Source organism: Rhipicephalus sanguineus, chromosome 2 (assembly GCF_013339695.2).
Source record: "Rhipicephalus sanguineus isolate Rsan-2018 chromosome 2, BIME_Rsan_1.4, whole genome shotgun sequence".
Lineage (NCBI taxonomy): Eukaryota > Metazoa > Arthropoda > Arachnida > Ixodida > Ixodidae > Rhipicephalus > Rhipicephalus sanguineus.
In genome coordinates, this window is record NC_051177.1 from 5,374,012 (window position 1) to 5,389,916 (window position 15,905).

General features: G+C 47.7%; 1 pseudogene; it reads left to right on the plus strand.

Annotated features, from left to right (window-relative positions):
• The first annotated feature begins 232 nt into the window (after window positions 1–232).
• Window positions 233–14,814, plus strand: LOC125757051 (uncharacterized; annotated as a pseudogene).
• The last annotated feature ends 1,091 nt before the right edge of the window (window positions 14,815–15,905 follow it).

Below are 15,905 nucleotides of genomic sequence, written 5' to 3' on the forward strand. Positions count from 1 at the left end.
ATAAAACATAGAGACGCGGTAAGCTGCCCTTCAATCCGTCTATCAGAAAAGGAAATGCTATTTTTGTCGTGTCAGCCGCTTGTGTGATATGCTTGGTTGATTGCCTTGTGTGTTCCTTCGCCCCCCTCGCCCCTTTTCCTTTTCCTTTCGCGCGGTGTCATGTGCATATATATGCAATCACCTGCAAAAAACACTGAGTTGTTAGTTAGCGCTGTGTCCCGTCTTGCTCTGTCGTCGTCTGTGTGAATTTTTCGCGCTACTGTTCACAATTATGCAATACCAACTAGCCCACCAGTCTGTCCTTTTAAACTTCATCTCTAGATCGTCGGGCTCTTTCAACTGTCTTGCCGTCGACCCAAGTATCCTCATCTCACTGGCTGCTGTCGCCTCGTGCCGCTCGCGCTCACTGTCTTTCTGCATCCGAAAAGGTATCCTCCCACAGGATGTTATTCTGCTTTTTGGTGGTTTCGCCCCGTCGTTCGGCCACGGCAGGAGGCTGTGCAAGATTTTGAAAGCCGAGTTCCAGCGACAGGCTCGAGTCTACAAGGAGGCGCTCTTCCTTCGTGTGCACCAGGTCCCGCACCCGAGCCGAGCACGAGCACAGTGGTTGGAATGCTTGCGAATTCTTCACACTTCCACTGAAGCCTTGTGGCGGCAGGCTTTGCAATCCCTGCGATCCTGCGTTCCGAAGAAGACCGCTACCAGCCAGAACTCCATCCACACGGTGGGAGACGTCCGTCTGCCAGACCAAGTAAGCAAGGTCCTCAGCCATGGCCCCAAGTTCGCCGTACAGCCAAGCAAGTCGCCACCGGAGCTTCTATCGTTGGTGAGAAGGGTAGGCAACTGTGCCCCGGAAGCTGATGTCGAACGTTGTATCTCGGAGGGTGTGGACGTTCTCGCGCGGTGTACTCCAAATGTCAGTAGGTACACTCTCAATTCCACAGTGAACTTCCTCAGGAAGAACTCTTTGTCTTTATTACAAGCCGATAAAGAGGGTGGCTTCACGGTTCTCACAAAAGGTGATTACAATTCCAAGGCACTAGATGCCATAACCGCTTCTTTTCTAAAACGTGATGATGTGTGCCTAGCAAAGGTGAAGAAAGAAGCACGCAAGTTGTGTAAAAGCCTTGACTTAGATGCACTCTGTCGCGATCTGGACAAAAGCACAGGCCTTAGTTTAAATATGTTTTTTACGGCCAAAACCCATAAGGATGGCTGCCCATTCCGGGTAATTGTTTCTGAAAGCGGTAGCTGGCAGAAATCTGTCGCGTGTTTTCTCCAGCAAAAACTGAAAATATTGGCTATCGATGATCCGTTTCTGATTTCTAGTTCACATGACGCCATCGAATTTTTAAACGATAACGCTAGCGGCAACCTCACAGCATTTTCGTTAGACATAAAGGATCTGTACTATTCGATTCCGCAAGACGAACTCCTCCAGTGCGTGGAAACCGCCATTGATGCTCATGGTGTCGTAAAGTTCCAAAACGAAGCAGGTCTTGCTTCTGAGAAATTCTTAGAACTTCTTAGGTTTTATCTTTCTTCGACGTTCGCCTCTTGGGGTGACTCAAACTTTATTCAAAGAACTGGCGTATCAATAGGCTCTTGTATTGCGCCCTATTTAAGTGATTTGTTTCTGGCCCATAAGGACCGGTTAGTGCGCTCTCGGATGGTAGGACTAGGCGTAGTAAGGATATTCCGCTATGTAGACGACTACCTGGTTTTATTAGACTTGGTTTGCCTGCCGACGTGACATGTGCTGTTCGCTCTGTTTTTAATGAATGCCTCAGGCCTCTTGTTTTGACATTTGAAGCACCAGTTAACTGATCTATCAGGTTTTTAGATCTCACCCTCAGCTTTGTTAATAATCAGGCATGTTGGTGTTACGAGCCGAGAGGCAAAAAACCCATCCTTCCATATTCATCTGCTCATTCGAAGCTGGTCAAGCGGGGTATCATCAAATTGTGTTTCAATAATGCCCTTCTGAAGTCCTGCCCGCACTTCATTCACAAAAGTTTTAGTGACCAAGTTACACGGTTGTCAGACGCGGGTTACCCGTTGCATGTGCTGACCGCTGTAGCAGGTAGCATGCTGAAAAAGCCAAGGAAGTTGACTGTAATACCGTTGAGCATGTGACGCATGAAAGAAAGAAGGTTGTTGTCTTGCCCTACCTTCACAATATTAGTCACAATCTGATGAAAATTGCGAAGCGTGTAGGTGTTGATGTTGCGCTCTCTGCTCCTTTGAAGCTGTCGAGCTTGTGCGCTAGAGTGAACGCGGGTGTGCGCAAGGCACGCGGATGCAACAAGAAGCACCGCGAACCGTTTGTCTCCTGTGTAGAGGGAATAGTATATTCTATACCGCTCACGTGCGGCAAAGAATATGTGGGCCAGACAGGCAGATGCATGAATGATCGTCTGCGGGAACATAGGGACAATGTGGGAAATCTCGCCTTGTCGGGCCACCTAGCTGCGCATTGTGCGCGTTGTGGTTGCAAGCCACTATTCAACAGAGCGCAGTCATTAGCTAGAAATTCGGATCAACTAACGCGGGAAAATATTGAAGCGGTAGAAATAAAACATAGAGACGCGGTAAGCTGCCCTTCAATCCGTCTATCAGAAAAGGAAATGCTATATTTTTCTCGTGTCAGCCGCTTGTGTGATATGCTTGGTTGATTGCCTTGTGTGTTCCTTCGCCCCCCTCGCCCCTTTTCCTTTTCCTTTCGCGCGGTGTCATGTGCATATATATGCAATCACCTGCAAAAAACACTGAGTTGTTAGTTAGCGCTGTGTCCCGTCTTGCTCTGTCGTCGTCTGTGTGAATTTTTTGCGCTACTGTTCACAATTATGCAATACCAACTAGCCCACCAGTCTGTCCTTTTAAACACAATAACGCAATTTAACACACCCTGCACAATGAGCAACAAATGTCATAATAAGTACAAAAAGTGCGTACACTACGTGCACTGTGTTTGTCTTTTGTTCCGATAAATTAACCTGACGTGTAACGTATCAAGACATGCGAAATGTAGTGATTGTAGCGCGACAGACAACTTAGCGATCTTCTCACCGATAACAGGAAATATAGTAGGCACCGCGTGTTCATGAAGGAAACCGGGCAGCAGGAATACTGATCCATGAAAATCCAGCAACCACACTACTCCGAGCCGTTGCCCCGGTGTCTTATCTAGAAGAGAGGGCTCGCCAGGCGTACGCCTGTTGCTATTGCATCCTTGGAACACCACATCGTTTCCGCGAGTACCGAGGAAAGCGTTCGGCGTGATATGTTAGCCGCCTCGTGCGGTTGTCCGTTGAACACCGTAGCCAACACGTTCATCAACGATGAAACGCACCTCGCAACTTCGCGCACACCAAAATCAAATTCTCACCACAATAATACACAGAACGCATACAAGTGCGAAACACCAGAACACCTGAGGGGGCGTGTCGCCGCAGACGAACTTACGAGCGCGTCTTTCCATGCACCGCAAGGGCTGCACTGAATGACAATGACGTGCGCCTCTCTTCAGGGGGCGCTAAGAAAAAGGTTTTTCGTAAGAATTTAACACTGTCGTACATTCTTGGCACATTGCACCTACATAATATTGTTCGGGAAATAAATGTAATTTGTAAAACATAAAGATTGCTTTACGTTTGAATAAAACTTGGTTTTTCGCAATTAGTGTTTGTTCCCTCCAAACATAGCCGCGCTTCAATCGCAGCACCCATAACTCCCCTTGCTGGTGTCGTTGGCAATAAGTTCTGAACCGTTTTTCGCCCGAAGCTTCGCGACCTATTTGAATAGACCATGGTTCGCGTCTGCGCAGATTTGTAGTCCCGGCGTAAACTTAGCGCGTATTCTGCGGTTCGCACGTAGTAAAACGTTGCAAGCAGACGTTTACCAGGCTGTTCGTGCGTGGCAGGCCCGAGCGCTGCGTGCTGAAATTCTTCGTGGAGTGTTTTTGTGCAACAGTACAGAAAGTACCGGTACGTGCCGTAATCAAAAACATTCAGCCCCTCCATCACCGTACGCGAACTCACCTAGCAGTGACTTACGCGTTCTGCTGGACGTTAGATCTTTCTTTTCCTTTCTCGTAGCCAGATTTCCCGACCTATTGCCCGATTAGCGGTACTTTGCTCGTGTATATGGAGTCAGCGCAGTAGCTATTCGGCGCAACGCCAACCTATAGTTGACGTAACTTCACGTCGAAAAGAGGACACCGCTGTATTGTATACGCGATCGTGCACGTAAAGTTTGTAATTCCAGTGCGCACACAACACAAGCACGCAGCGAGCACACACCGAACAATACATACATCACGTAGTCCGACAATAACAACAAAAGTTTATTGCCCTTTCGTTGAACGACACAGCCTCTAAAACGTATGATGCCTTCAGCGCATGGTATGTACGGCGCGTCAGACGCCACGAGTTCTGTGTTGACAGAATGAGTAACAAGCAACAGAGCGCACATCCGAGAGCTTCGCACGCAAATACCATGCCCTAGTGATCAGCAATGAAGCGAACGTATACGTACACATGAAAAGTGGCACCCGGTACTGTCCGCAGTGCACGCGATTTGCACCGGGTATACGCAACAGCTGGGCATTGCGTAGCTTTCCTAAAGAACACACAGAGAGAGCAGCATGCGTGAATCGACTACACCGCTTGCACGGCGAAAAACAAAGAAAAAAAAGGCTGCAAAGTTTCGCGATGCGCGCATGCGCTTGCAAACGACGCAACGGAAATCGCGAACGGTTTCGCTCCTCCTTCGCTAGGAGGCGATGCGGGTGTTTGCGATATAGAGGCTTCACGAATGTGATGTCAGGGCAGTGGCGCACTGACGGGGGGGGGGGGGGTTGTAACCCCCCCCCTGAGGCCGACCTGACCCACACCCCCACACCTTGTAGCTGCTTCACGGTCATTGTCACCGAGAATCCAACGTACACGTTCAAGGCCCTTGTTGACATTGTCGTTTCAATTGAAGAGGTAGTCTGAGGTCGATTTTCTCTCATTTAGACGAGTTGCAGCTCATGATTACTGAACTGGATACGGAAAGTAGAAGAGTAGGTCTGAAAATTAATATGCATAAAACTAAAGTAATGTGGAACAATCTTGGTAGAGAACAGCGCTTTGCGATAGGTGGCGAGACACTGGAAGTCGTAAAGGAGTACGTCTACTTAGGACAGGTAGTAACCGCGGAGCCGAACCATGAGAGTGAAATAACTAGAAGAATAAGGATGGGTTGGGGCTCATTCGGCAAGCATTATCAAATCATGAATGGTAATCTACCACTATCCCTCAAGAGGAAGGTATATAACAGCTGCATCTTACCGGTACTTACCTACGGAGCAGAAACCTGGAGACTTACAAAGAGGGTTCAACTTAAATTGAGGACGACGCAGCGAGCGATGGAAAGGAAAATGATAGGTGTAACCTTAAGAGACAGGAAGAGAGCAGAGTGGGTCAGGGAACAAACGGGGGTTAATGACATCATAGTTGAAATCAAGAAGAAGAAATGGATATGGGCCGGGCACGTAGCACGTCGGCAGGATAACCGGTGGTCATTAAGGGTAACTGACTGGATTCCAAGAGATGGCAAACGCGTGAGGGGATGACAGAAAATTAGGTGGGTAGATGAGATTAAGAAGTTTGCAGGTATTACGTGGCAGCAGAAAGCACAGGACCGGGTTGATTGGCGGAACATGGGAGAGGCCTTTGCCCTGCAGTGGGCGTAGACAGGCTGATGATGATGATGATGACTCCAGAAATGTGTTGTATTCACTCATCTACTCCTAAACTGAAAGAGCGCAAACTGCGTGCTCTGTGGCTCTGCGTTCACTTCCAGTGAAGCAGCTTTGTACGAAAGGAAAGATGCTTTCACGGGTCGTCAGTTTGACCCCTCTTCTTTTCTTGCCCCCTCTGATTACTGCAATAGAGCAAGGAGATATTTCGGAATCTTCGAAACAAGCTATTGTTTTTTTTCTTCATTTATTTGATTCTGGGAGGAAGTCTAAAAGGGGCAGTACAGTGCATGTGACATCAAAAAGTATTGTGTATATCAGCTCAGCCAGCTGTGTACGCAGTGCTACATACATGTTTGTCCAGAACAAGAGTTCGCACTGTTGGCCGTTTATAACTTATTATCCAGTTCACATGGGCAAATCTAATGCACTTACCTGCACACACGCAAATTATACCAGGTTCACTGGGACGCTTCTAATGCAATTAGAGATTAAGATATCAAGTGCCTAAATACCATTAAATTGTCGGCCTCACATGGCTTGATTTAGTGACATAATGGCACGATGACGAAGTTGCGCAATAAATATATGCTGGTTTTGCCTTGAATGTGCAACTTCTTTCAAATTCTACGACATAAAACTAATTTTTTAGAAATAACAAGCGCTTTAATGTACATTCCATGGCCTTACTCGCTATGGAAACGAAACTCGCTTAAGCGTGATGAACATTTCCTGTTGCGATGAAGGTGGCGTTCTCGTTAATTTTTCTTAAATCGTTCATATTATAATGAACACGAATTATGTCCGTCATGGAGCACCTTTGTTTTCCTTTAAATAGGCAATAATGTATACTCTCTCCTTGCCGACAAACATTCTTTTTTCATCATAGATGGGCTCTACAAAACACAAAATGAGAATGAAGGCACTCATTCGACGGCAAGCTCTAAAGTATATAGCCACGTGTCACCGCTAAAATGCCCTTTATATTTACGGTCTTACCAATTAGCTTCACTTTTTACGTGCAAAGGGGGTCTAACGTAATTCAAATTGGCAGGACCGAATCAAGGTAACTATTGATTCCCCAAAACGAAAAAAGCCGGCAGATCCCACGCATTGTGGGAATCGATGTAATGCGAAGCAGCCAGCAAAGAGCTGCATACATCGTCTTGTATGTCGTTTAGCAAAATGCGTGTCATGGTTTTCATGTTAACTCCTATTATTTATGTTCGTCACACAGTAACGTCGCGCAATACCAACTTCGGGGTAGATCAAGCTAGCGAAACGGCCGCCAGCGCCCCATGAGCGTGACACGTAAGTCATGCTGTACATGACATGCGTGTCATGATTTTCGTGTTAACTCGTGTTATTTATGCTCGTCACACAGTCACGTCGCGCAATACCAGTTTCGGGGTAGATCAAGCTAGCGAAACGGCCGCCAGCGCCCCATGAGCGTGGCACGTAAGTCATGCTATACATGACATGCGTGTCACGATTTTCAAGTTAACTCGTGTTATTTATGTTCGTTACACGGTCACGTCGCAAGATACCAATTTTGGTGTATATCAAGCTAGCGAAACGGCCGCCAGCGCCCCATGAGCGTGGCACGTAAGTCATGCTGTACATGACATGCGTGTCATGATTTTCGTGTTAACTCGTGTTATTTATGTTCGCCACACAGTCACGTCGCGCAATACCAGTTTCGGGGTAGATCAAGCTAGCGAAACGGCCGCCCGCGCCCCATGAGCGTGACACGTAAGTCATGCTGTACATGACATGCGTGTCATGATTTTCATGTTAACTCGTGTTATTTATGTTCGTTACACGGTCACGTCGCAAGATACCAATTTTGGTGTATATCAAGCTAGCGAAACGGCCGCCAGCGCCCCATGAGCGTGGCACGTAAGTCATGCTGTACATGACATGCGTGTCATGATTTTCGTGTTAACTCGTGTTATTTATGTTCGTCACACAGTCACGTCGCGCAATACCAATTTCGGCGTAGATGAAGCCAGCGAAGCGACCGCCAGCGCCCCATGAGCGTGGCACGTAAGTCATGCTGTACATGACATGCGTGTCATGATTTTCATGCTAACTCGCGTTTTTATGTTCGTCACACAGTCATGACGCGCAGTACTAATTTCGGGGTAGATCAAGCTAGCTAAACGGCCGCCAGCGCCCCATGAGCGTGGCACGTAAGTCATGCTGTACATGACATGCGTGTCATGATTTTCATGTTATCTCGTGTGTTATTTATGGTCGTCACACAGTCACGTCACGCAATACCAATTTTGGGGTAGATCAAGCCAGCGAAACGGCTGCCAGCGCACCATGAGCGTGGCACGTAAGTCATGCTGTACATGACATGCGTGTCATGATTTTCATATAACCTCGTGTTATTTATGCTCGTCACACAGTCACGTCGCAAGATACCAATTTTGGTGTATATCAAGCTAGCGAAACGGCCGCCAGCGCACCATGAGCGTGGCATGTAAATCATGCTGTACATGACAGGCGTGTCATGATTTTCATGTTAGGACTTGTCATTTATGTTCGTCATACAGTCATGTTACGCCATACCTACTTTGGTGTACATTCGATTAACCAAGCGACCAGGAGAGCACAAAGTCGTAGGCGGCTAGATAGATAGATAGATAGATAGATAGATAGATAGATAGATAGATAGATAGATAGATAGATAGATAGATAGATAGATAGATAGATAGATAGATAGATAGATAGATAGATACGCTCAGTCGCAGAAGTTCGCTAAGAAATGCTTCGCATTTAAAAAAAAGATAAAAGCATTTGAAGCACTCGGGCCCTTCCAGAGACATATGGTGCGAATCTTCTTTTTCTTGCCTTGTCACAATGCATTGTTTGCTAAATATGCAAACTTTCTCACAAACGTTTCACTATTTGGAACCCTGTGCCCATGTATGTCGCCATGGCAAATATAACAATGAAACTCATCGAGGAACAATGCTCTTAATTCATTGCAGCCGCAGTCAAAAATCTTTCACAGATACGTCTCAACGACTGTCATTCGAGCGTCAAGAGATCATAAGTCACAATTATTCTCTCATCTACACTTATCGAACCAGTATTCAGTTCACCCTTGAAACAGAAGACTCCCTGTCGTTTTTGGATGCTCTTGTAACTTGAAAATAAAACTGTGCGAACACACCTACACAAGTCGATATCTTCAGTTCACTTCATACCTCCCGAAAATCCGCAATACATCAGCAGTAAAGATATTAATGCGAAGAGCCGGAACGCACTGCAGCTCAGAACTTGAAGAAAGAAAAACAAGAAAAACACGATATATTCAGGAAACTCGCCAAGAACGGCTACCCAAACTCTTTTATTCGGAAAGCATTTCGCTTCCAAAAACACAACGACGCAAGCTGAGAAATCCAGCAACAGGCCTCCCCCATTCAACATCACGACAGAAATACATCACTCTGCGCTATCCCTGGCCCCAGCGAAAGCATCGCCCGTTTCCGCGGGCGGCGCGCGACTTCAAAACGAAGCCACATGTTCGAAAAGCCGCCGGCGTACTAGGCTGCCGAAAAAAAGAAGGGAAAAAAAGGGTCTTTTTGACGCCCGACCCCTCCGAGCGTGTGGCCCGCAGCCGACGATGGGAACGGGCGGTTCGTGAAAATGTTGTCAGCATTACGAACACAATAGCGCGTTCTCTGCCTTCTCCCAAAGACCGGCCACCGGAAGAGCGTACCCAAGACATCTTCAACAAAACTACTTGTACTGGCTGCGACGCCAGCTGCACCAGCGGAACTGAGAAAGACAGGAAAGACGTCGCCAATTCCTCGCAGCTGAAGCCAATTACCGGAAATGAATGATGGCAGATTCAAACAACCCCATTTGTGAACCATTTTCAAGGCAACCTACACGTAGCACCATCGCTTTTCCCTGCGCAGATCGCAAGAAAAAAGAAAAAGATGTCTGCGTACAGCCTCGCACAGTCCGGCACTCCAAGTATCCCCCTTTCCCTGTATCTCATCTAACTCGACACATCCACACGCCAAAGGAGCTCCCCACCCCCTTTTACTCTTCAACTCATTCCCGCTGGTCAATCCCTTGCACTCCTCTGTTCTTTGCCGAAGATCACCGCCGCCGCCTGACTCACCCTTTCATACCCGCCGAACAAGAAAAAGAAACGCTCTTCATCCCTCCCTCGAACGCTCAAGAAGAAACCGTATGGATTCCGAAAAGTAGGGACAATGCTCGCTCAAAGTTCCAAGGATAAGAGGGCGTCGGCGGGGCTTCGAAAGCAAGTGTTTTCTGTTTTCTTCGGAGCGTGCGTTTTCTGCAGGCAAAGGGTGTCGCCAGCAGGGTGGTCGTGCATATTTTCTAAACTTTGTTGACAGCGGACGCACGAGGTGCATTGGAGCGGCGAGAAGAAAGGAGACCTCGTACGCGGCTCGTTCGACAGGAAAAAAGGGGTTTGGAAAGTGCGAGAGGTATATTGGGGTGCCACGTTTTCTTTCTTTTTTTTCCAGTAGAGAACTCTCGTCCTCTCTATTTTTACTACTTCTTTTTTGTATGCGGTACATCGGACGGAAGCTACGAAGTTTGATGTGCCCCCATGCACACGTTCAGTTCGCTTGCTAGAACTTGCTTCTGTGTCTGCTGCGCGAGTCTGCGTCGACAGTGAGCTACCACACCACGCTACCACAAACGCCAGTCGAACACGATCCTCACCTACTTCCCGACAAAGATTCCATGTTCGAATTCAAGAGACGCAGCAAGAACACCGGAATACCCAATTGCGGCCAGAAAGGAAGCGATGACTCAGCACTTATCGCCTTCAGATGCGTCAATCGACCATTCACTTATCGCTGAGGATACTTCAGTCGCCGAACCTGTGCACCCGAATGACATGGCAAATCGGTAAGCGTGGCTACAATGCAGTTTATCCGTGAGCTGAGAATTGTGCTATATGTGTGATGCATTGAGCTGTACATACTGTTTATAATCAATGCCACAAAGTTTACAATCAATATTTACGATGCACTTTCAGATTTGTAGTTTGGCGAGGCTCGAAGGAAGTATAATATAGGATGTTCTGCTCTCATTATGCACAAGATTCTCAGTTGCAGAGTTCTTTAACTGCTAAAATTGCCAATGGGGCTTGTTTGTGTGACATTTCCTGATTACTGTGGTAATCGGGCACAAGACGCAATAAATGGGACACAAGAAAGGCACAAGGCGCCGCGTGTCCTCGTGTGCCTTTTTTGCGTCCCATTTGTTTGCGCTACCACATAATTTTTTTAAGTAGCATTGCGCGACCGCCAGCCGGCCGGCACGTCAGCACCCTTATCACTACCTGGAGCTGAAAAATTTGCAATAACAAGTATTTCCCAGACATCTTTGTTGGAACTATATTACGCGTTGGCTTATTCAATTTGCCGTTTATTTTCTACGTGCACTGCTTCACTGAACTGTTTCTTGGCCCTCTCAAGTTTTTTCAAGATCTTGCTGTAAAACACTGAAAGATCATCATCATCATCATATAACATTTGATATTATTATTATTATTATTATTATTATTATTATTATTCCATTATTATTATTATTATTATAAATTGGTATCGTATTTTATTTGTCGTTGCATTCCTCCAGCATCGAAATGGCGTATTATGCAATGCGCCTGCCCCCCCCCCCCGCATTCCTGTAGCCTTCTCAGAACCCCCCCCCCCCCCCCCCCCGAGAGAAATCCTGGGTGCGCTAATGCGTCAGGGCCTCTCCTTCATGGATGTAGGAAAAATAAGGAGAGGCCCTGACGTCACATTCGTGAAGCCTCAACATCGCAAACACCCGCATCGCCTCCTAGCGAAGGAGCCTCGAAACATTTCGCGATTTCCGCCGTGTCGTTTGCAAGCGCATGCGCGATTCGAGCCTTTTTTTTTGCGCCGTGAAAGCGGCACCGCGGCGCAGTCGATTCACGCATGCTGCTCCTTGTGTGTGTTCTTTAGAAAAGCTACGCAATGCCCAGCTGTTGCGTATGGTTGCGTATCCCCGGTGCAAATCGCGTGCAATGCGGAAAGTACCGGGTGTCACTTTTCATGTGTACGTACTCGTTCGCTTCATTGCTGATCACTAATGCATGGTATTTGCATGCCAAGCTCTCCGTTGTGCGCTCTGTTGCTTCTTACTCATTGTGTCAACTCAGAACACACGTGAACTTTTGTTTTTGGCGTCTGACGCGCCGTACATAACATGCGCCCAGTGCTGGGCAGAGATACTCAGAAAAGTATTCCGGCATACAGATATCGAAATACACGGACTGGAAGTCTAAAATACAGATACTGAGATACATTTCCCTTTAACGTAACGGGATATTTCGGAGATACTTTTGCAATAAGACGAAAAGGTATTCCGGAATACAGTTACAGCGATACAGATACCGGAATACTTTTTTTTATTTCAAGGATGCTCATACTAGGCAAAGACACTTATTAGTGCAGCATATAGTTGTAATTAAAGTTACAGCGCATCGAAACGTTCATTTCATTTATTTATTTATTACAGTACCCTCAGCGCCATTAAGACATTGCAGGGGAGGGAGGCGGACAAAGTACATAATTAGTAATAATGACATAATTACATTTAAAAGCGAGTGAATGCGAGCCAGTTGGTAAGAATCCATGGTTAAAAATTGGCCGCGTATCTGCGTGCTTCGCTGCAAATGTCGTCTAAAGACGATAGAAGAGGCGCTGCGTGAGATATGGACGCCATCTGGCAATACGTCGGGAAACACGAGTGCTGTGTTGCGGGCTGGTAGTCCCGGCGCAGCGGCAGGCGAAGACCGGCGGTGACCAACGCGACAGGTGGGGACGCCGGCCAGCCCGAACACGCTGTTTGGCGCGATGCGCCGAAGGAGAAGAAACGTCCGCACTCAACGAGTACTCTCCACAAACTCTCTTACACGTCGCCTGGGTAAAACAGGAATGCCAGAGCGGCGCCCCCTGTCATTCGTACAATGCAATACTGAACCGAGACCGAAACACAACATGAGCTTGTGCAGAGGGCACCGAGGAAGACAAGTTTCAGCGCAGTCGCATTTTCAGCGCACCTTAAGAAACTAGGGTTGTAACATTGTAGGGCGAGTAGGGCCAGAAGGACCGTCACGACGAAAACCTGCCTCCTCAGTCGTATTCGCCTGGAACGTTGGTGTGGCTTCGCGTTCCCTCCTCCGCTCCTGGCCTTTCCACAAAGCTACTGCCTAAGTACGAATGCCCCTACCGCGTCCTACGTCAAGCATCTCCAGTTAACTATATGATTGAGCCTGTTCAATCATCTACGGACCGCCGTCGTCGCGGCCGCGAGACTGTTCACGTCGATCGACTGAAGCCGCATTATGACCCACCAGTTGTACCTATCCTTAGGTCGCCAGGATGGCTCCTTTTCCGCGGGGGAGTGATTTGTAACATGGTAGGGCGCAGACAAGAACGCCTGCGAAAGAAGAAGACGAAGACGGTTGTTGTTGGCGCTCGCGCTTGCTCGGCTTGGACCGCTGATCGCTTCAGCTGTGGCAATCTTTTAATAAACGCGTTACTGTCTCAACGTTAAACGCATACCATCAAGGTCTTTAAAATTGCGTATCTATGTATTTTCTGTTAAAGGAACACACCGCCTAATACTTACCTAGTGATGTTGCGCCTCAGATATGCGTAATATTTGCTTTTTGATCAACAATGTACACAAGTATGAACCTAGTCAGCCGTTCACGATGGTTCGCCCTTGGGCAAGTGGTTCAACGTTGGCCGAGTGGCTGAATCGAGGGACGTGCCGACAAACAGAAAGACAGACCAAAATTTCTGCGTTTACGTTCCCCAAGAAAGACTATCGTCTTTAAAAACAGCGCAAGAAAACGCGGACAAGAAAGAACACAGGACTAGCGCTGACTGCCAACTGATGGTTTATTGTTAAAGCGCGCAACATATACACAGATACAGAAAAAATGGGGAAGGGAAACATAAGAGAGCTTCTAGCGGCGCATGCGTCCAGCGGCACATTGTCGTTTAGTCATAGGTGATTAGTTACGGAGATAGCAACACTCCTTGTCTGTTAGATTAATAGACGGCTCGCTTACACATGCTTCATGTTTACATTTCATTGCGAAAGCCTCGTAGACTTCACGTGCTGTCTGGTCCTTGTATGTGCGCAGCACACGGGTCTCCTTAAAACGAGGTTGGCAGCCACACTTAGCACAGCGAATGGCCAAATTGCTGCCGCTTCTTGCCTTGAGGTTGTTGGCGTGTTCGCGCAGACGGTCGTTCAGGCAACGGCCCGTCTGCCCGATATAGGCACCCCCACACGAGGTCGGGATCTCGTACACTACTTCACACCTGCAAGGGACATAGTTAGTTGCGTGCTTTTTTACACAACCCTTGCTGACTTGCTTGTTCTCATTCACCTTCTTGCAAAGGGAGCTCAGTTTGTTGGGGGCCGACAATACTACATGGACCCCCGCTCGCCCAGCGGCCTTCTTGATGCGGTGGGACATACTGTGTACATACGGGATAACCAGTCTTAGACTTCTGAAGGGTCGGCCGGATGCGTTCCCTCGTTGACCTCACTTCTCGCAAAAGAGCTGCAGTCAAGGAAATCAGCAGGCTCTCCGGGTAGCCACTCTCCTTTAGCCTCTGAACTTGCGACCCATAGCTGCTTGCGATCGAGTGGTGACAGGAGCGAACGAGGGCATTTCTCAGGGCTCCACAAGCGATGGCCGGTTTCACAATCTTTGAGTGATTCGATGTAAACGGCAGGAGGAGCTTCTTTGATCGTGGTGCGTAAGACCAGCAGGTGTGGTTTAGGCCGAGGTAGATTTCCATGTCAAGGAAGCGAATCTTGCCTTCAACAGGCAGCTCTCGGGTGAAGGTAAGGCCTGGAAAACAGGACCGGAACATGCCAAGTATTCTTTCCACTTCACAGGAGGTCTCCTCTGGTTGGACCCGGAATAAAACCAGGTAATCATCGACATACCGGAAGATCTGGACCCAGCCGGCGGACTGAAGCTTCTCATCGAGGATCCCATCATAATGTGCTAAGCAGATCGCTCAACACAGGTGCGATGCGCGAGCCGATGCAAACGCCATTCTTCTGTACGTACATTTGTCCATTGTGTTCAACTGCTGTGGAGCGGAGGTACAGCACCAGCAACTCTTCGAACCTGGAGGCGCTGGTACCTATGGTGTTTTGAAACCGTACGACTCCGTACGGGATCCCGTACGAGATCCCGACCTCGTGTGGGGGTGCCTATATCGGGCAGACGGGCCGTTGCCTGAACGACCGTCTGCGCGAACACGCCAACAACCTCAAGGCAAGAAGCGGCAGCAATTTGGCCATTCACTGTGCTAAGTGTGGTTGCCAACCTCGTTTTAAGGAGACCCGTGTGCTGCGCACATACAAGGACCAGACAGCACGTGAAGTCTACGAGGCTTTCGCAATTAAATGTAAAGATGAAGCATGTGTAAGCAAGCCGTCTATTAATCTAACAGACAAGGAGTGTTGTTATCTCCGTAACTAATCACCTATGACTAAACGACAACGTGCCACTGGACGCATGCGCCGCTAGAAGCTCTCTTATGTTTCCCTTCCCCATTTTTTCTGTATCTGTGTATATGTCGCGCGTTTTTACGATAAACCATCAGTTGGCAGTCAGCGCTATAGTCCTGTGTTCTTTCTTGTCCGCGTCTTCTTGCGCTGTTTTTTAACCCTGGACATAATTACAAGTATCAATTGCAATAAAAATACACTATTTCACAGCAACAGTACCAAGGATTGGACACCGAAATCGACATACTTGGCGTACAAACTAAGCTATGCTAGAAATAGCACACTTTAAGCAAATCACTCGAATCACTAATGAACACCAGTGAATTGAGAAAAAGCACACATTTATTTTGAAGATCTGCTTTGCTGAGAAGGTTGCTGTATAGGCTTCTCAAATAGGCTGTCTTCTAACAGCGTCGGTTCAGCCTGAACACAAGACTCACGAAAGAAAAAAAAGTCTGTCTACCGCTGAAGGCGAGCACAAATTCGTGTTATAGTGAATAAATACCGCCTTCATAGCCGGATTGCCCTGCAGCGTGGCGATATCTCTTCTCGGGTCAGCTAGATACCGAAACACTTCCGCCCT